The following is a 21896-nucleotide window of genomic DNA, read 5'->3' on the forward strand; positions in this document are numbered from 1 at the left end:
AAAAACAGGTTGTGACTAAGTACTACTAGATGCATGAATTTAGCATTTGAAAAGAAAAAGGCTTTTGGCCTGATCAAAGACAGAATTTAAGGTTACAAAAGCAAACTGCAAAGCACCAACTCCACCCCCCTTAGGTTAACCTTAATGTCAAACTGTCTCAGGCAACCCACACTCCCCCACCCAAATTCAAGAATGTCCAACCAATCCATGTACTGAACACTAGGGGACTACATTTCTTACCTGTGCAGCTGGCCTAACAAGCACTTTTAGGTGACACAAATCCAAGTCTTTGTGCCAGAGAGAGAAGAGGGGAAAGTAACTTACACAGCAGGGCTCTGCACAGTGAGTGCACTCTCAAAGCTCCTGGAGACGCAGGCACCAATGGCAGCTTCCCCTTTACAGCTCTCAGTGTTGTCGCTGCACTGGGCAACTCCAGCCTTGAAAACCATGTATGGTAGGGGTCAGCATTGTGCTTTAGCGAATAAAGCTACCACCTGTGATACAGGCATCCCATATGGGTGCTGGTTCATGTTTCTATTGCTCCATTCCCATCCAGCTCCCTGCCTGTGAATTGAGAAAAGCAGAAGATGGCCCAAGCGCTTGCGCCCCTGCACCCACATGAGAGACCAGGATACCTTTCCCATGACAAGGCCCATATTTATGGGTCAGCCAATTATTTCATCTGCATGGTGTGTAGGCCTATGGGCACATGTAAGCACACATCTATACCCCTCCACCTCCTGAGCATGATGATGCTTTGACATTCTAGAGAAACCTTTCTGGCTGGGAAAAGTATCCTTCCTATAGCAGTTCACAGAGCAGTTCATAGAGACGGTGAGCCCTTCTACCCTCCAGGAACAAGCCTCTGATACTCAAAACAAGCTGACCCTGAGCCAGGCGTCCCTGGCCCACACATCCCAAGGAAGTGATATTTTTTTTACCTCAACCATCCCAGGAATAGGTAGGAGAGTTCAGAGCCCACTGATATTTTGAAACTTGCTAATTTGAAGCTGTTCACTCCACCCTGCCTCGACCTTCTCAAGGACATCAAGGACATCCCAATGACAGCTCTGATAAGAACATCTTGCTCCTGGCTGCTGCCTGCTGGTCACTCTGGTGTTTCCCCCACAGGGCCTTCTGGACCAGGGAGGAAAGAAGTTGTTTTCTAACCTGAGTCTCTCCTATGTCTCTTATCAGGGTCATACCTGATTGATGGAGAAATAAACAAAATAAATAAAGCCAAGAATATGAAACAACCAAAGAGTGATGGAGAGTAATTCCAAATAGATGTATGCTGTCTACCTTACTTCAACTGTCACCTTGAACTTCACTGAACTGCCCAGCCCATGTGGATCTGTACCTCCACAATCTTGTCCTGGCCTGACAACAACAGCCCAGGAACTCTGCTGCTGCAATGACTTTAAGGTCAAATTATAAACCACCCTTCCCTCTGGGCAGCTCTCTCAGTTTAGTTTTTACTGCCAAGCTGATGAAGTAATTTTTTAGTAAGAATTTAGGTTCTGCCGGCATTTAGAATAATATAGTGGTTCTGCCCCTCATAGGGCCAATCTTGGCCTTGGTCTAAGAGGTGGCCTATTCCTCCTAGACTGTCCCAGGTAAAGCCAGCCCCTCATTCCTCCACACAATCTACTTACAGCCTCCTGTGTGGAACACCTCCTCTGGGGACAGGGACAGTGAAGACAGCCTACAGGGGCTTTTTGAACGCAGACAGGACCCTGCCTCCCAGCTACAGAGAACAGAGGAGTGCTTCCTTCTGGAAACTCAGCGTCAAGTTTTATCAATGGCCCACTTAACGTGTGCACAGAGTATAAGAGCTTCCAAAGAAAATCTGCAGACCAGGCATCGAGATTAAATTGTCCGGTAGATTGCAGAAACTGGACAGACATGGACAGAAAACCTTTGTCCTCCACTGTCCGAACTCCCGTCTCTGGAGGCTTCCTGGACCATCCACTTTCACTGAACTGAAAAGGTAATTCTAACTGCTGTTCTCAAGGGTGCTAAGTTCCCGTTAGCTTTTCAATTTTTTCTTTAACAGCTAATTTAAACAGCATAGCTCCTAACAACATTTTTTAATGTGGAGGCAGGTAGCCAAACAAGAGAAAATCTTTGACAAGAAGAAAGCCTCTGGTCTTCATCCAATCACATCTGTGCCACAGACATTCAAGGGTTTGGTGTGCCTGGGCCCACTTCAGCAGGTGGAGCTGTGAAGAATGCCCACACGGGAAACTGACTGGACAGCGCTGACACTGTGGCAAATGCAGGTCCACAGAGTCAGCCCAAAGACAACGGACTCATGGGAAGCTGGCTTTCTGCTTTGTAGCAGGATAGAAAAGCCAGGAAACAATGGAAGGAAAGAAGATTTCTCCACACAGGCTCCCAGAAGGATCTGCTTCCAGAGCCCCAGATGGCCCAGCTGCCTCAGCCCTGACAGCAAGCACTTCCTGTGTATGTTCCGATCCTTTTACACTTTTTTAGTATACACGCTATAAACATTCCCTATTAACCCAAAATAATAACTGTTTTAGGTGTTGATATGCGTATTAACAGGATTACTGTTTTTCTGTTTGTTTTTCTTAGTACATGGGGGAATGTTGATTTATGGATACTTGGTAGTACTGATTCTGTTACACTGCAGAATGGTGAACTTCTCTATAAAAAAACTAAAACTAAAAGACAAGATTTTGGATGCTTCCAACATAAAGAAATGTTAAATGTTTAAAGAGGTTAAATATCTTTATATCAATTGAATCACACAATGCATACATAGTAGTTCTGAAACATTATCTAGTGACCCATTTTAATATCTTTGTTAAATTTCTTCTGTGCTTTTTTATGCATTGTCTGATTTATCGTCATTGAGGAAAGCTGTTGTTTCCACATGAGAAGTGATGACATAGAGATGCTTCTCAATGAAAAACAACAGGAACACCCCCTTCCAAGCAAGCTGTCAGATGGCTGATGAGCTTGGCTGTGTTGCCTTTCACCCTGGATCCCAGTTCAGTAAACATCTCTTCACTGATTAGTTGCCTATCCCATGTTAATCCTGTCTTAGAAGAAAATAGTAATGCTGTATGTTTTCATAGGACCAGGTGGTGCTCCCAGTCAAGCTCTTACAAATACAATGATGTGTTATGCCATAACCATCCAAGGTATAAAGCCTGGCAATCTTCTTGGGTAAGTGTTCCAGCTGTTTATGACTGCATAAAATTATTATTTCTTTTTCCCCATGAATCCTGTCAGTCAAGAATTCAGAAATGACAGTGGAGATGGCTAATCTCTGTTTCATAACATCTGTGGTTTTAGCTGGGACCACTTTGTCAATTAACAAGAGACTAGAACATTTTGGCTTCCTTATTTCTGTCTTAACCAGAGCAGGGAGGCTAAAGGACAGGCTCAACCAAGATGGCCCACCACAGCACAACCACAGAATCTTCTGGGAATGCAGTTGGACCTCTTAGAGCTGGGTGAAGTCTCAATGCAAGTGTCCCCTATGAACAGAGCAGAGGTGTTACTTCTTATGGTCCAGCCATGGAAATGACACAGGGTCACATCTGCCATATAGTACTGTGCAAAGGAGTCACATCCTTCTCCCCCACAAGATTCAAGTGATCATCAAACCATTGGGGAGGAGAGTCAGTGTATTTATGATCATGTTGCAAAACACTTGCTGCAAGTCTTCCATTGTTTTTATCTGTTGCACTGATATTTTGAACTTGAACTTTTATTGATAATATGTGTGCTCATAAAACACCAACCATAAATGGCTGAAATTTATATCCAGAGACTCAGCTTCTGAATTGTGAGAGGACAGAGCACTAGGGCTACAGAACACCTGCAGTAAGTGTTGGGTTAAATATTCACCTGGGATGATGACAAAGGAAACAAGTGGTGGAAAGCCACCTGTCATCTTGGGTCAGAATTATACACAACTATACAGCAACCAGAAGCCCCAAGTCAGATTAAAACATTTAGGGAACTAGGAAACTTGGGTGGTGATGGGCGGGATGGTTTCATTTATTTGATTTGAGGTGGTGATTTGCAGCTCCCATGAGTAAAATCAGCCAGGATAGCAGATGGATACACAAGCCTTGGTCTTAAGGTATTTAAATTAAACTTTTAAAACAACAATAAATTCTACAAAACTGGTCTTTGGACCACAGCTTACAACTTTTGATTTAGGTTAGGTCATGGGTGTTTCCTAGATTTACAGGTCTTTTTTTTCCCCTCTTAGTTTCAGTGCCTTATTTTATGCTTCTCTGTAAGATTGGAAAAGTAAATATTTGAATATAATTCAGCAGCTAATAATAAACATTTATTGAGGCTCTGTTAGGTTTGAGGCACTGAGCTAAGCAACTGACCTTTGTATTTTATTTTGTGTTCAACAGTCCTCTGGGATGGATATTCCTGGACCCATTTTACAAATAAGGAAACTGAGCTTCAAGGAGGTTAAATTGACCTGACAAATATCACAAAGTCAATACGTGGAAGAGACTGGTTCACACGGGAATGTGCCTGATGGTGCCTATGCTCTCAGACTCTATGTGCTCTACTGTAGCACTCTGGAGGCAGATGGCTGTCCTAAGCTGCCTTGGCCAGCACTTCTCTGGCTATGACCCCATGCAACTACTCTAATTTTAAGGGTGGGAATGGAAGCTTACCTGAGGCAGTGAATGTCTCTTACTAAGGACTCCTGGAATTCTAAGACACAAGAGTTCACCATATTGCTGACTCCTGACAAAGTCCCTCCACACACAAATCTTTAAGTCTCAGCCTTTTCGAAGATGAGCAGGACCTCTGGAAATGAGCGACTGCTTCAGATTACCACCCCCTAGCCAGGTGCTATTCACATATTTTCTTAGAGAAGGCACAGGCACATGGAGCCTGGGGGTTGGGCATTTCTGGGCTCTGGTCTCTCAAGGTGGACCACCAATCAATTCTGCCTTTCATAAAGGTGATTTGCAAAAGCCCCCCCTCCCACCTCACCCCCAACAAGCCTCTATTTTCTTGAGCAGAACATTCAAACAGGGTTTGCATGCATCAAACATATGACAGAGGTAGTTCTTAGCCACTTGAATTATTTATACTTCATTGTTTAATGCTTTATATCATTGTCCCATGCATAATTTATCATACCATTTATGTTTATTAAAAATTGATCATGGGGATGCACTCCTTCTCTGCTCTTTGAGGCTACAGACATTTCTCTGTCAGGTCATTCAGGAATGGACACTTGAGTATTTCACTCAATTCCTTTTTAATTCACTTTACTGTGTGTGTCCTCTTCTCAGGAATCCTTGGCTCCCCCAAAAGGACTAGAGTTTCTCTATGTACTATCAACTTGTTTTCTTTTCATCTACCAAAACTTACCTGAAAGGCCCTTTCCTTCTCAGTGAGGCTTTCAAGGAAAAGGGCCTATTTTGCTTTTCTAATATTTACAATTGGAACACAAAAAGGAGGGGCAAAAAACAAGAGTCTAGAGTTTCCTATGGAGCCAGTTTGTGGAACCATATCTTTCTCTTCTAGCTGCCTTATCAATTCTGTTGTTCCCCCTTGGATGACTCATTTATTATGTTTTTCCAAGTCAATTCTTCATTTTCTTCTCGCTGGTTTGATTTCTTGTTTGTTCTGTTCTGTTTTTGCTTCTTTCCCATCTTCTAGTTGCTGCTCAGATCCTCTCACTTTTGTACTTCTCAATCCTGTATCCAGAGCTGCTTTCTACAGTGCACCAACCCCACATCTTGAAACTCTCCACCACCAGTGTCTCCAACCCAGGTCCATGGACACTGTTGACTCAAACCTGATCATTCCACTCTTGGAGGGCAGGGAAGAAGCATAAAGGAACAACAAGGCATGGGTACAAAGCAAAAGGTAAAACACACCTAAGGAGCTCACCTACTAGTCTGAGAAAGGTTTTCAGTGGACCACGAACTCAAAGGCACCAATCTTGGGGCATCCAAATTGGATCTCCTGGGGACAACCATCCCACTCCCCTGAGATCTAACCCTGTTCCAGTGCCAGGGTTTCCAATGTGGTAGATGAGACCAACACAGCTGCCCAGGCCAGAAACCTGAAGATTGCCTGGTCTCTTCTCTTTCATACTCCATAATTAGTCCATTATTAATATGTTACACATTTTTAGCTCCTGGTACCTTTGGAATTCATCCCAAGATCCATGCCCTCAGCCATTTACCATTCTCCCTTCTTGTGCAACAGTTTCCTAGCATATCCCAGCTTTCTGCTATCTCAGTCAGTGTGACTTCTCTGGAAGGAAATCTGCTTAGATCTTCCTGTGTGTGTGTGTGTGTGTGTGTGTGTGTGTGCATGCACGCGCACACAGGAAGACAGAGACAGAAATCCACCAAACTAATGTATGCATTAGCTGACTGATAAAGACATTCAATCTCAAAGTTGCATGTTAACAGGTAATGGATTAATGGTAATGGTTGATGGATTAGAATAGAGACTTGATCCAGCTCAGCCTGTGGGAAGTGACTGGATTGGATTAGGTTACTAAGGTGCATAGACCTGTGATCAAATCATACAAGATTAAATGGAGAGACCACTTTGGGAGTAGATGCGGAGTATGTTCCCTCAGTGTCCACTTCCTGGCTCATTGTGATGTTTCCCCTCCAACAGACTCTACCATTGCCGGCCTCCATCAGGTGCCAGACTAATGGGGTTGTCAGACTGTGAACTTTCCATGGTAAGCCACAATAAGCATTTCTTCCCTTCTAAAGTACTGTTCCTCAAAAAAAAAAAATTGACCTACCAAGCAACCAGCTATTCCACTGCTCAGTTTATATTTGGAGGAAATGAAATCTGCATGTAAAAGAAATATCTGCACTCCCATGTTCACTGTAACGTTATTCACAATAGGCAAGATACAGGATTGATCCAGATTTCTATCAATGATTGAAGATAAATAAAACAGTAGGAGAGCATTTAGCCATAAAGAAAGAGTTGATCCAGGGATAGGCGTTTGGTCCACCAGTTAAGATTCCACTTGGGATGCCTGCATCCCCTATTGGAGTGTCTGGGTTTGGATCTAAGCCCCAGTCCAATTTTGGTTTCCTACTAATATACACCTTGGGAGGCAGCAGATAGCAGATCAAGAACTTGGGGTCCTGCCTTGTGATTCCCTTCAAGTACTAGAATGCTGTTGCATATATGCCACTCTGCTGCTTCTGCTTCTGTGATTGTAGCTATCACAGTAGAAGTCCAGTGACCTTGCTGAGTCCTGGCAAGACCACATGGACAGACTGGAAAGGGGAGAGGTTTGGGGCCTACTTTAGAGTAGCTCATCCTTGCATCCCAGCAGAGTCCTGCCCCAGCTCACCAACCACTGAAGAGAAAGGCAACACTGACCCCAGGCACAAACAGCATTGTGGGTCCAGCTTAGGATGCAGCATTGTGAGCAAGTAAAATGAATGATGCTTTAAGCGCCACTAAATTCTAGAGTGGTTTGTTACACAGTAATATGTAACTATGATAAATAAAATTTTTGAATGAAAGAGAAAAATGAATCATTGAACAGAAAAAAAATTCTTGCAAAGGAAAATCAATGTTCCTAAGAAACATTTCTAAAAAACAGCAGATAAAAAAAAAAAAAACCAGCAATAGAACTCAAAAGAAATAGAGGGACTCACCACTACCACTGCCCCCAGCCCAGCATCCATGTATAACTCATCACATCTTTTCCATGCTGCCCTTTTTGGTTTAATACATTTTCCAAAAGAAAGATTTTCCTACTTTTCTTTTTTAAAAAAAATTCTAAGTCTGACATTAAAATCGAGGAGTCCAACTCAGGTGGTGATTTGAACAGTGACACGCCACAGAAGCCCCTAAAATCCCTCTTCTAGCACTTCCCTGTGCACTCTATCTCCTCCTACTAACCAGGGGTGCATACCAGCAGCTGAACACTGTGGCTAAGGACCCTGGCGCTTCTGGCTTAGTTGTCCTGGGCATCAAGTGTTCAGCTCAGTATGGAAAATCCATCATCGCCCAAAGTTCAGAATTGCCAATTTTTACACACATGGCCTCATGACTTGTCAGTGGATTAATAAAAATAAATAGCTGCCTATGTCTTTAATCCAGATCTATCTAGTCAGTTACGCACAGAAAGTAATGCAGACACAGAGAGAGAGAGCGAGCGAGCACTGATGTGCCATGGAGATTGGCGATGTATACTGTTACATAATCTAGGATATGGCTATTTTTAAATCTTCAAATACCAGACATTTTCCTTAGCAGGTACATCTTAGAATGAGAAAGACTGCTGAATGTATTTTAGGTTTGGTGGAACTTTGGATTTCTGCTTCTAATAACTGCTTTTTCAGGAAAAAATGGATTATTATATAAGAGGTATTGCCTAAGCACAGTGTCTGAGTTTTGCACACAAAAAAGCTGAAAAAACAAAATTCCAAGAATATTCTCTAACCACTTAGACTGAACTAACAGTCTGAGACTTCTGAATAGCTCAAATTTATCAGAGCATTTTTTGGTAATATGTCACTTCTCTTTTGAAGCCACCTCCAGTTAATAACCTTTACATGAAAGAGATGCAAAGTATAAAAAAGCAGGTTTAGGAAAGCTGTGGCACCTCAAATACCCTGTGTGGAGAAGAGAAGGATAAGTTCCAGGTGACTGGGCAGAAATGGTGGCGTTCTGACTGTGGGCAAGACAGCATGAGGCTCTTGTCACAGAGTGGAGAGCAGAAGCCAGGCTTACAGAATGGGAAAGCCTGCCTGTTCCCTCTTCCCCCCAACCCCGACTCACACACGAGTCCTCTTGGAACAGAAACCACTGCGGCTGCTCCCTGGAGCCCAGGAACTTTAGAGGATGGAAAATGTACTGACTCTTCCCTCCCATGAGGAAGCCTTTAAATGCTCAGGGGAGAACAAACTGACAACAGGTACAGTAAAGAGACCTCTAGATTAAGGGTCCTGGAGACAAGACACACTGAGGAGTGGATCCAGCCCTGGCCACATGTGAGAGGATGGAGTGTTAGCCTAGACCTGGCTGTGTGAGCACAGTACAGGTGTGGGCTCAGCCCAGCTGTGTAAGCACGGACACAATACTCATCCCTAGAGCCTCAGATGACAGGGACCGTGGCTGCCCTACACTGCCACTTTGAGGCTCTCCTGAGGAGAGCTGACATGAAAACATAAACGAAATCAGACATGGGCTGAAGAAACAGATACGTCTTCTTATACAATAAATGAACAGGTGTTTTCAAGAGAGGCACCCTTTTCTATTTCCTGTGCATGTATCAAAACCCAGGAGGATCTCAATTTTAAGCAAGTATTATTTTAAGAAGACATGTATGGCTGGGACGGTTTCATGGACATCGCCAAAACAGATAGGCAGTTCTTGCAATCTCTGTAAAGGTCTGCACCTTTGGTGTGGCAAATGAATGTAGAAGAGCTCCTAATAGAAAATGGATTACAGCACCAGGTCCCATAGGTGAGGATGCAGGCCACTGCTAGTTTGGGAAAGTGGATATAATCAAGAGTGTTGGAACAGGAAGTACTTCCAGATTAGCATCCTCTATCTCACAGATAAGCAAACAGACCTGGGGGAGGGAGGCGGCCATCCAAGATCTCAGTTTCAACCTCACACTGAACTCTTCACCACTCAAATCTGGCTAAGGGTGGACTCCTTGGACCTATAACTCTCCCATCCACAATGTCATGATGTGGCTCAGCTCTCGTGGAGGCCGTGGGAACAGTCTTCCGAGGCACTATAAGCCGTGCTTTTCTCCTGTGGCTCAGGGAGTAAACCACATCCCTGTGTGTCCAGGACGGTTTCCATTTGTGCTTACTGTCCCAATGCACTTCCTCTCCTCTCACAAAGATCTGGATGTGGATGATTAATCCCCAAGCACCCCGTGCTTCTGTGGAGGAAGACAGCGAGGGAGCAATCTGGGGAACATAAGTCACTGAGAGCTTAGCCAGGTGGTTTAAAATTGAGAGCTGTGGTGTCTTTACGTTCTGCCCAATGAAGTTGGACCATTCAGCTTTATTCCAATAAAGTTGAACCCAGATCACCCTGTAGAAACCAGAGGGAGTGTAATTCTCCGATATGAAGAAATGTATTCGAACCAGTTTTTGGAGCCAGACTGCCTGGGTTTGAACCCTGGTTCTGCCATTCACTACCTCTGTGAGCCCAAGCAGCAGACCTAACCTTCTTGTGTTTCTTTATCCATGACATGAGACTAATGTACATAGCCACACATGTGCTATAGTAATGTCACGGACTGTCACTGGGCAGGAGGCAAGAGCTCATGCCTGGACCACAGCGGGACCACTAGGACAGCAGTGTACCTGACAGCTAAGGTTGGAGATGTTGTGTGGGAAGTTATGCCATCCAATGCTCACTGCATCAAGCACAGTGTGCCATATGGAGGACTGGGAGTGGGGGGAGGGTCATCGCTGCTGTCAGATGGGAGCTATACCATGGGTACAGATGGTAGTAGACGCAGTAGACACAGTAAGTGTACGGAGGTAGGCTGTGTCAAACTGTGAGCCTTGAATCCTGGCTCAGACTCTTTCAAACTGCAGGCTGCAACTTCTTTTTTTATTTTAAAGATTTATTTATTTTTTATTACAAAGTCAGATATACAGAGAGGAGGAGAGACAGAGAGGAAGATCTTCCGTCCGATGATTCACTCCCCAAGTGAGTGCAGTGGCCGGTTCTGTGCCGATCCGATCTCCCACACAGGTGCAGGGTCCCAAAGCATTGGGCCGTCCTGCTTTCCCAGACCATAAGCAGGGAGCTGGATGGGAAGTGGAGCTGCTGGGATTAGAACCGGCGCCCATATGGGATCCCGGTGCGTTCAAGGAGAGGACTTTAGCCGCTAGGCCACGCCGCCAGGCCCCAGGCTGCAACTTCTTAGCCTGTTTTAGCCTCAGTTTCCTCTGCTCTAAAATGAGGTTAACAGTTCTGCCCATCTCATAGTAAAAGGACAGAGTGAAATATATGTAAAGCCCAGTAAGGAACAAGTGCTTGATAAACATCTTACATTCAGGGCTCAGACTCACTGGGCCTAAGGACTGGAAAGCACCTGAACAGAATCAGGAGCTGAAGTTGAGGGGCAGAGATGAGTGAGATTGTCCCAAGCCCCGCAGTCCACTAAGCCCCCAGCCTGTGCTGCCTGCCTCACACTGTAGTGCAGCTCACCGTGGGCCTATGCTTCAAAGCCCTGGGCATGGCAGGTCAGCTGGTGCTGGTGCTGGAACTTCAGAAGCTACCTAAACTGAAACAGCCAGAATGGGTTGATGGAGGGAGGCAGGCAGAGCAGAGCTGAGCTGAGCCAGCAGGCAGTGAGTGTTTGAGGCCATGAGCCCAGAACTAGACAGAGAAGGAATTGAGATAAGATTTTGTTGAGGCAACATGTTTTTAAAGCATAAACCAGATTATATCACTCACTGGCTAAAACCCTAACCAGTGGGAGCAACGTCCATTGGGGCACCTGCCCTTACCCTACATCTCTGATCAGCTGCACACCCCATACATTCTTTCTTTGAGACTGGTCCACATTCTTCTCATCTCAGGGCCTTTACAAGCAGCCTTCTCTCCGCCTGATTCATGCATCTCCTGGACAGTCTATGTCTGGCTCCTTGTCATTCATACCTCCTCTCTGGAGTCACTTCCTCAGATGGTTTTCCTTGACAGCTGTATCTCCATGGTACCACCCTACTCCCCACCATTCTGTATCCCATCATTGGTCAGCTTTTCTATAACTCTTGTCATAAGATAAGTAACTATGCACTTGCTGGCTTACCCTCTATTTCTCCCCCTCCCCCGCCCAGAGTTCATAAACTCATAGACACAGAGACTTTGCTTTGAGCAAGCCTTGACAGCTATCACTGAACAAACACGTGCTAAATGATCACACAAAGCAAAAACAGGCTGTAGAGGAGTGAGGGGGGTGCTAGAATGATGGCTTCAAGAAGTGTAGTCAACGCTATGGGTCACAGATGCCTTAAAGACCAGAGGCAGGGCCTAGTGCTGGCCCTGGACAAGAGGGGAACCATAGGCAGAGAGAACTGAGGAAGTGGCTCTTTCTGCATGCCCTGGGGAGAGTAGGGAGCTGCATCCCCTAGCCACAGAACACCCTTCTGCACCCTGAACCAGCAGGGCTCAGGGAGTAGGATGGCTAGAGAGAATGAAGCACAAAGCCTTACAGAGATGGGGCTTAAAATAGACACTTCTGATTACAGTTCTATGGAGGAGGGGAGATATATGTACAGAATTACAACCATAGCCTTGGCCGAGCAGAGCTAATCTCAGCATCCTGAAACAGGCAGACAGCCACGTGAGGCTCCAGTAAGGGTTTCTGTCTTCCCTCTGTGTTTGGTCTCAGGATCCCATCCCACTCCACCCCCCTCCACCCCTCCGTAACAAGCCCAGATGAAGCAAACCAGAGTCATCAACAGGGCCTCTCAGAAAGGAACAAGAGGGCAGCCTCGACCAGAAGGCTCAGCCCTGGAGACCCAGAGTCAAAACAAGCAAAGAATGTGGTCTGTGCTAGGAGACTGTTGGCGCTTGCAGCCTGCTGTTTGGATCTTGAGAGATTTTTCCAGAAAGTGCTTGGGAGGGATACCACAGATCTTCATGAGAATCTTTAACAAGTGTTAGTAAAAATGTTTATAGATCCCTAATTACTCAGATTTCATTTCTAGGGAAAATCTGCATTGCAAAAGCAGTTTTTCAATTTTAACATCGGTGGGGGATTAGACAGTATGGAAGGTCGAGACAGACGGAAAGGGAAACGAAAAACATTTCTGTCTCCATCCATCCTTTTCAGTGGTCTCTTTTCTCAAGAATTAAGGTCAAGAGAGGCCAGGGTGGGAGTTCTGCAGGACGACAGCTGAGGCTTTGGGAGCAAAGTCATCATTTCAAAAAAGTCATTCCACTGACCTGCTGCCTCTGCTTTGCAGCTGGAGGATCACGACCGATCCCTCAGGTCATTCAGGGGAGGGAGGCTGGTAAAGGGCACACCCAGTAGAGGGGAAACCAACGAAACATCTCCCCCCACTCAAAGCTCACACCTTCCCAAAGAACACCTATGCCAATCAGTACTAGACTCCATACTAACCTCCCAGAAAACAGTGTAACAAACATGGGAACAAACTCAAGAATCCATGGTTCCCACTGCCTTGAAGCTTGCTGGAGAAAAGGAGATGTCTTTGGGCATCAAGGGACAAGCAGCTCAAGACTGATTTTGTTTTTAATTAAAATGTCTCCGTGAAGTGTCTCATGCTCCCTGGCACGCCCTGACATAGCGTGAAAAGGCAACTCACACGTGCAGTTCCAGATATGAAAATTGGGGCGGGAAGAAAATACATGCAGGTTTTCCCGCTAACCACCACAGAGCCAAGCAGCACACGTGCCTCAGATAATCTAGAAATAGATTCCAGATGGAGGCACAGGAAAGAATGGCCTCACTGGCGGCCTCTTCTTCCTACCAGAAAACCTTTCTCAGGCCCAAGACAGCCATAGGACACTCGAGCTGAAGAAAATCAGACAGAGCATCTCCAACCCCCGTTTTAAGGATGAGGAACCTGAGGCCCTCAGTCACACAGACAGTGCCATGGCTGGGAGAGGAGCCTGGAGCTCCTGCCTCCATTCTCAAGTCATGCCCTGTTTCTCTCCTAGCAAGCTGCTTCCTCACCTTTGCTGAGCCTGCCTCTTCTCTCAGACATCCTTCCCCCTCCCCCGCCATGCACATCAATTGCCTGGCAGAAAATCTGCAGCTAATCTCACAGGGCCACAGCATAGGTGGCAGGCTGGAGTCTGAGGCTCCAGGCCCACAGCTGAGGGCAGCACTTGGGGTGGGACAGTGCCAACAGAGCTTGCTTAAAGGGAAGCAGCTCTGCAGTGCGACCCACGTCAGGGTCCCCACAGGTCCTAGATGACTCCTTAGCTTCAATGCCTCCATCAGTGTCTGGCCCCAGATGTGGCACAAACATTCCATTTAGGATCCAACAAGGGGTCTATCTGTACCCCCTTCTCTTTAGAAACCTATCATTCTGAAACCTGGGGTGGCTGAGGCCTCAAACTGTGACCTGGGTGGGGAAATTTAGCGCAGTTTCAAATGGGCCCCAGGGACCCTGGAAGTGAACTTGCTGCTTGCCCTGGGTGGCCAGCAGCAGGCGCTCCCCACACTACTCTGATCTCTCATCACATCACTGCAGGGCCTCTGCAAGTCAAACCAGACAAACCTCAACTTCTCTCTCCCTTTATTTGACAGTGTTCTCAACCACTAAGTCACTCTCCCAAATTCCCACAAATGGAACCCGGGAGTTGGAAACTCAATCCACTTCAATCACCTCAAGTTTCCACTCCCTGGGTGGCAGTAACGCAATCACTTGTACCATCACTGCTGCCTCCCCGGGTCTGTATTAGCAGGAAGCTGGAGTCAGAAGCTGGAACCCTAGATCAAATCCAAGTACTCTGATGTGGGATGTGAGTGTCTGTCTGCTAGGACCTCAACTACTTAAAGCCTGTTGGGCATGGAGACTTGAAACTAGGATGGGGTTTGGCAGTTCTGCTCCAAAACCCAAACTCTTCTTATGTTCCTTGTCCCTTTCCATATCATATGTCAATGTCAGGATGACTTTCAAATAATGATTGATGAATATACCACCATCAAGAATCAGGATCATTACTAGTCTGGCTGCAAGTGTTAATTAGGTAACATAGTCTTTCACTGAAAATTGAATACTTACTATGGACAGGAAGCAGAACTAGCACTATAATAGTATATATATCCCTAAAACATGGTGCATGCTGTTTGGGAACTCAGAGTGAATGGACCTTTGGTTCCTTTATTCTTGCTTGGGCTTCTGCTCCACTATAACGCAGAGTTAATGAGAATGACGACACACCTGTTCAATGGTGAACAGGGGCTGTGTCTTAGCCACATCACACACACCCAGAGATTTCTGGGTCTGACAGCAGAAGGACTGGGCCATCCACTCCTTCAGCCCATCATCCCTTCTCTTCTCTCCCTTCCCTGGCACCCCACCACCAGCATCACCACATTGGCTGTCAGTGATCAGAAGGAGGAAACCACAGAAGCCTGTGTCGCTAGGTCTCCTTCTGTAGCCACAGCTACAACATGGCTGGTTCTCGTGTGCCAGGCACATTTCTGTTTAAAGCTGGTATTTCTCAAGCTGCAGCTGCTGCCTACTCTCTGGCAGCCATATCACTCTAGGTGGGGTGCAACCAGTGTTTCTGCTTTCAAAGAGAATAAGGTGTGCTGCATTTGGTAAGAATGAAAGTTGTTTTTACAAAACTTTCTTTCTTGTTTATCTGTTGATTTGTGCTTACTGGAACTTAAGGAGAAACATGTCTCTTGCTCTGGGCAATGGTCAAGCAAAGCCTCCCCCTCCCTTCTGTTAGCCAGGAGGAGGACCTGCCGGACTCTGAGCATGCTGCTTCTTGTTGCTCTTTGAACTCTAAGCCACTTGTAACCTCTTACAAAACATTTTCTCTCAAAAACATCTTGTCTCCGGGAAGAGCTGCAGGCACCTCCCCCCACTCTGTTTTCCCACCCCCTGGAATCTACACAGTGCTAGGTTCCTTGCCTGTGGCCTGCAAATAAGGATGGAATTCATTCCTACAGGTTTTCTGCCTTGGACCCTTTTGACATCCCTTGTGGGGAAAAAATAATAATAATGACAATAATAATAATAATAATAAACGAACTCTACTGGGTTGGCTTGTACAACAGGGCCACTCACAGTAACTGTTCCTTGCCAGTTCCTGTAGCCATTACTGGCTCCATGAGTGGGCATTGTTTTACTTGGAGGTGGGGCAGTACAGTCAGGAGAAGTTCAGTACAGTCAGGAGAAGTTGCACCTAGTTTGGTGCCTACTCATTACAACCCCTGCATCCTACCTGTCTGTTCAGAAAACCACTGTATGGAACCCATGGTTTGTACAATCCAGGGGGAAGGCAGCACCGGCCTCTGCAAGGGGCCCCACATCAGCACACTCAGCAGCAGAACCCAACTGTCCTCTTCCAGGCCAGGCATGTAGACCACAGGTGCAGGAATCACAAACATCTCAGATTCAGCTCTAGCTCTGCCTCTGGCTTCTTGCGGAATTCCAGAAGGGCCCAGGGTCACCTGAGAAAAATAAAGAGATCCCACTGCCCTTTGGCCAAGAGCAATGACCCCGGAACTTGCGCTGGACACCTTATCAGATTCAGCTCAAGAATGGAGTTGGTTGTGTTTTCTCTTCTGTACTCCCAAGGACTTTATTTAGCTGCTAACAAAGAAATCACGTAGTTGCCAGTGCTGAGGAGAGGCAGGGAGTAAAGGAGTTCCAAATATAGAGTGGTCTACAAAGTATGAGGTGTTCATCTTTGCTAAAATGGTGGTGAAATCCCTGCAGACATCCTTCCTGGGCTTACAGTTTCAGTCACCCCATAAAGGTTCTTTTTGTGGGTGAAATCATTTTCAAGGATGAAATCAGCCCCAGATCAATGACACCTTACAGCTCCATCACCCTGTGCCTTGCCATCTGGCTCAGAGCAGGTCAACGCATCTCTGCATGCACCTCCAGGCCTCAGTTTGTCTTTATCTGATTCACAGGGTGCTTTCCCTCCATGCCCACCTGAGAAGATCCTTGGACCATTTTTCCACAGCCAGGATGGGGAGCTGTAGTCACTCTGTGGTCCTGAGCCCAGAACAGCTGTGTGGTGGTGTGAGGCCCAGGGTAGAGAGGCCTCTGTAGCAGTCTAAGACTCTTCCAGGAGAGACTTATAGCTTTCCAACCCCAATAGCCAACAGGGGCCGGCAGCACAGGGCCTCTGTCTGCAAGGCCAGCATGACCATACTTGGCTCAGGCCAGGCACTGATCAACTGCACTTGGCAGCAGAATTTTGCAATACCTTTCTCTGTGGGGAGAGATCATGGCCATTCCTCATTTGTGGTCCCCTCCTCGGCCCTACCCGAGGTGAACTCTCTCATAAACTGAGCCCAGTTGACTCCCTGACCTCCTGAAAAACTGCCAAGTCAGAGAGTTCTGGGCACTGGGATCCAGTCTCCTAAAGAGACTGTCTATGTCTAGCTCCACAGGATGGATGCCATCTGGCCACTGCCTTGCTCTGCCCCGTCCCTGCCCAGCCTACTGTGTTTGGACCTGAAGGAGGTTTCCAGCTCTTCCATCTTTAAGGCCCTGCTAACCTTTGTCCTACCCAGGAAAGGAACAGACCCTTCTGTGCTTTGCCTGAAATTTCATAAGAAATTTATTTGCAGGCTATTTTAAGCAAGCTTGGGTGCAGGTGGCAGAACTAGACTAGAACTCATGCTGTCTCAGCTCTTCTGCCAACCATCAGTCTCGGGCAGGTCACCCAACTTCTCTGCGTAAAGGAAAGTGGACAAAGTGATCTTTGCATTGCTTCCCAGCTCTAACATTCTGGCATATTCTATTTTTTTTTTTTTTTAGTAAGAAGAGGTTATGCATTTTTCAGCTGAGTGTTACATCCCTTCCCCACTAGCTGAATGAAACTTAAGTAATATGGTAATTCTTGAGACCATCATGTCACACTGGTCAATGACACCAGCCTTGGGCAGCACTTGTGACACTCCAGGAAGATTGCCTCTCCCATTAGAGAGGACTGAAGTGGCGGGGGGGGGGGGGAGTACTAGATGCACCTGTGATGGGACCTGGAGGTGACTCAAAGCAAAGGTAATGGCAGATCCAAGACACTACACAAGGAGCTGAGGGTTCAGCGGTTGGTCCCCACTGAAGCTGGCTGCACTTCTCACAGTGGGCTGGGGGCCCTAAACCAGATGCCTGCAGGCAAACAGAGGGATGCAAATCTTAATGTCAGTGGCCAGCCAGCTGCCAAAATTAAGCTGGGTCACCAAGACCCTTTCTAACTGGTCAACCCTCACAGCAGAGGCCCATGGCTGTGTGTGGGCTGAGGTCACTAGCCTGGACTGAGTCCCAGCCCTGCCAAGCTTGCTGTGTGACACTGGGCAGGCTGATTAACCTCAAATTCCTCTTCCATAAATGGAGGTAATAACCGTGCCTGCCTCCTAGGGTGGGTAAGTGAATTCAATGAGTTAATTTAAAGCAAGGAGAGCATTGCCTGGTACACAATCAGCAATGGTATTAACATAACTTCTCCAAAAATGAGCACTGGCAGCCTGAATAGGAATAATCCCTGATCCTGGTGACCTGAGTAGTACAAAAATCTCCTCCCTTTCCCTCTCTCTTTCTGTGCTGCCAGGACCAGAGCTGATCAGGAGCACAGGGGAAGCTTCTACTAGGATTCTATCATGCTCTTGTGGGCATCTGAGTTGGAACTGATTTCTCTCCTAGTCACAACCCTGTCTACAATGGTGACTGAGCTCTCCAGGGCACGGGTCCCAAGACCCAGCTTCCTGGGTAGCTGGGTCTGTCCACCCCTCTGTAAGGTACAAGCACTCACAGGCACCACATACGGTGCACGGGTCCAGATCCTTGTGTGCACAGTGTGAAGCCCTGTGACATGAGCACTGATCTTGAGAAGCAAGCACAGTGCATACAGCTCCTGCTGGCAGGCTGCCCCCTTAGATGGTCTGCCACTGAGTCAACCTACAATGTGCCATCCCTCAGAGCAGGAGAGAGAATTACAAATAAGAGGCACCACAAGCAATGGCCACAGTCACCGACAGTTGTGTCAGGATTCTCAGTGGTGATATCCTATACAAGTATCTTTATCTACACCTGGGAATCTCCACCAGCACAATAAACATTCTCAAAATCAGTTGCTTACAGTCACCTGGATGATGAATATCGGCCCCTGCTTTCTATGAAGCTGCAAAGGCTGACACATAGAACTGTAACAATGCATGGACATCACCAGGAAATGTGAAATTGATGCTTTCTAGTTATATCTGAAATGCTCCTTCAAAGGGCTATGCCACAGATGGACCTTTGGCCCAGTGGTTAAGACTGCTTGGAACACACACACCCCATATTTAGAGTGCTGAGGTTGAGTCCCAGCTCCACTTGATTCCAGCCTCCTGCTAATGTGCACACTTGGAGGTGGCAGATGATGGGTCAAGTACTTGGGTCCCTGTCACCTGTCTGGGAGGTCTGAATTGAGTTTCTGGTTCCCAGCTTTGGCCTGACCCAGTTCAGGCTACTATGGGCATTTGGGAGTGAGATGTCTCTTTCTGTCTTCCAGATAAATTATTTTAAAAGAGTAAGCCAATAATATAGGCGTGCACATGTGTGTGTGTGCACACTTACATACACTATGTCTGCAACATGATGAGAATAGATGATGACAGGGTGTGCCCTTGTATGTGCTAAGGGATGAATGAAAGTGTGTGTGTGTGTGTGTGTGTGTGTGTGTGTGTATGCATAGAGTGAGGTAAAGTAAATCTTACTGGGTGTAAATAATACAAAATCTGCCATGCACATCTGGCCCAAATCCTATTCCCACAAATAATATAACACACACATCCCTCAGAGTAACAGGAAGAGCTCCTCAGGTAATGCTCTTTCTTCAGTGAGTATACAGTTGAGTCTAAATGAAGGACTGCCTGAGTTTGTATGAATCACAAAAACATAACACTTCTCTCACAGAGTTATGAAGCAATTAGTCAAAAACAAGCAAATGAAAATTTCTGCCTCCTAAGATCTTTGGTGGGTTATAATGTTACAGCTGAGTGGCTCAGGAGATAGCAACCATCCATCCCAACACAAGCATCACAGACATCCTGGCCTCTGTTTTCACCCTGTTCCTGCTAGTTTCTCCACTTCTGCCTTATGTTTTCTTGTTATCAAGGTCATCTCTCTACATCAACAAAGCTGGAGCTGGAGTACATGTGCAGAATATGGTCTTTTGTCCTTTTCACTTTACCATTCATCTTTTAGCAGGGGGCACGATGCAGAAGAACTGGAGGAAATTCAAGCTAGCTTGCCAGCATCAGAACTTCACCCAAGGGTGTCTTGAGTTTTAAGAATCAGACTATTTCTGAAGACTGATGGACAGCCCAAACCAGAAGTTGGTGGTAGGCAAAGGGGACATGGGTCTTCAGTTATTCCAAGACAAAAGTTCTTGCCCATTGCTGTGCTAACAGTAATGGTACACAGCAAGAGAAAGGACGCCTACTGGAGTACCTTCCTTTCCTAGTACTCTCACGGGCCAGTAACCAGCAGAATCACCTCCCCAGGGCAGTACCACATTAGAGCTAGCTAGACACCTGAGGTCCAGCACAGGGCCAAGATCCAGGAACAGGTAGACCTCTGGCCTCAAGGGTGACCTATGTTCTTTAGTGGCAGAGATTTCAGGGTCCTTCAGGACTGGGTCAGACACAGAGACTCGGGGTGTAAAGAGTATCCTGTCCTCCTGTCTTTCCATACTTACGTCTCCCTTAACGCTGATGGCTGAGCACTGCACCAACAGGGCTGCTGTTCAGTGACTTCACTCAGTGACAGGACATACCTGTCAGGTCCAATGTAAGCACACACTATACCAGGAATTCCTCCAGCTATGCTAAGGTAGCACTTTAGTGTTAGTACTGCCAGAAACTGATGCCTGGTCCCAGACTGAGAACTGCTCATCCCAGGCAGAAGTGTCAGTTTGTCGGCTTAGTCTGATGTTTTTCCCAGCCTGAGGCCGATGGCCTGCCACAGTCCTGGCATTCTGGCAGAATGTGTATTTTTCTTGTAGGACGTACACATCTAGAAAATTCAGCCTTGTGCCACGGACCCAAGCCTGCAGGGCAGGTGCTGTTACTTTAATCTTCCTTGCGTTTAGAACACTAGCATCCATGACACGGGAACATTTTATTATGGTAAACACATCAAGAGCTCTAAATTTTTAGGTCCAGCTTCTGCCCAAGCACAAGCTTTTTGCTGTCTGTGTTGGGTTAGTTCTGGAGCACCGTTATTATCCTGGGCTGTGCGGTGTTGGCCTGACCCACCCAAATATGAGAAATAGTGCTGATGGATTTAGTTATTCTGTTCCTATAAATGAATCCAGTTGTACAGCTGTTTTTGATTAGCCAATGTACTGTTGGAATTCTATACAAATAATTTTATAATGAACTCAGCAAGTACAAGGACATGAAAAGGGGAAATCTAGCCTCACCTCCCAGAAAAATAAGCAGAGCAGCTGGGCAGGGACTTTTAACAGGCCAGGTCTAAATTCCGATCTGCTACGGTTCACTTTTTCTTCTCTATGCAACTTCAACACAGCTTGTCACAAATGCTCTTGAAGACCCTTTGCCTTTCAATGGTGGGATTCAACAGGGAAACCCAATTAACTCTGCAGGTTTAAATTCTCCTCTAAGATCTTCCCATCTTTGATATTTTGGAAGATTCTGTTTTTCCTATTAAAACACAGGTGTTTCCTCAGACAGTTACAAAAACCATATACTTTTAGAAAGGGAAAATTGGGATTGAATGATCCATATTTACTTTCTTCTAAATAAAAAACAAATGCTTTGTTTTGTTTCAATGCAGAACAATTAAGATTTGTGAGCTTAGGCATTAGTGTTTCTTTTGTAGCTCTAGAGACAAATCATATACACATTAGAAACACTAAGGAAAAGACAGGGCATGAATAATTTGAATCAGTGAATGTTGGGAGAAAAAAAAGGTACAGATGTAATAGTGACAAGTGTTCCCTAAAGAAAATATTTGAAACAAAACAGGAAAAAGATTGGAAAATGAATTACAGAAGCAAAGACATGGGAAGGCAGATTTTTTGTAGTAGTATTAGTAAGACTGTGAATTGTTTTAACTTTTGGAAAGTTAATACCACTTCGGGGACTCTGACAAACAGAATTAAGAGCTTCTGTATGTTGGCATGCTAAAATAACACACACACACACACACAGATGTTCTTGGAGAAGGCAC

The 21896-nt window shown here is 46.0% G+C and overlaps 2 protein-coding genes across 3 annotated transcripts in view; one reads left to right on the forward strand and one right to left on the reverse strand.

Moving 5' to 3' along the window:
• Window positions 1-1238, forward strand: part of LOC131480332 (splicing factor, proline- and glutamine-rich-like) — a 141678-nt gene extending 140440 nt beyond the window's left edge. The window contains exon 6 of the mRNA XM_058664281.1: window positions 1198-1238. The gene's annotated coding sequence lies outside the window, so the exon portion shown is untranslated. The remainder of the gene's footprint in view (window positions 1-1197) is intronic.
• WIPF1 (WAS/WASL interacting protein family member 1) overlaps window positions 1-21896 on the reverse strand; it is a 104252-nt gene that overhangs the window by 74882 nt on the left and 7474 nt on the right. The window lies entirely within an intron of this gene.

Source organism: Ochotona princeps, chromosome 5, assembly GCF_030435755.1.
Source record: "Ochotona princeps isolate mOchPri1 chromosome 5, mOchPri1.hap1, whole genome shotgun sequence".
Taxonomy (NCBI): domain Eukaryota; kingdom Metazoa; phylum Chordata; class Mammalia; order Lagomorpha; family Ochotonidae; genus Ochotona; species Ochotona princeps.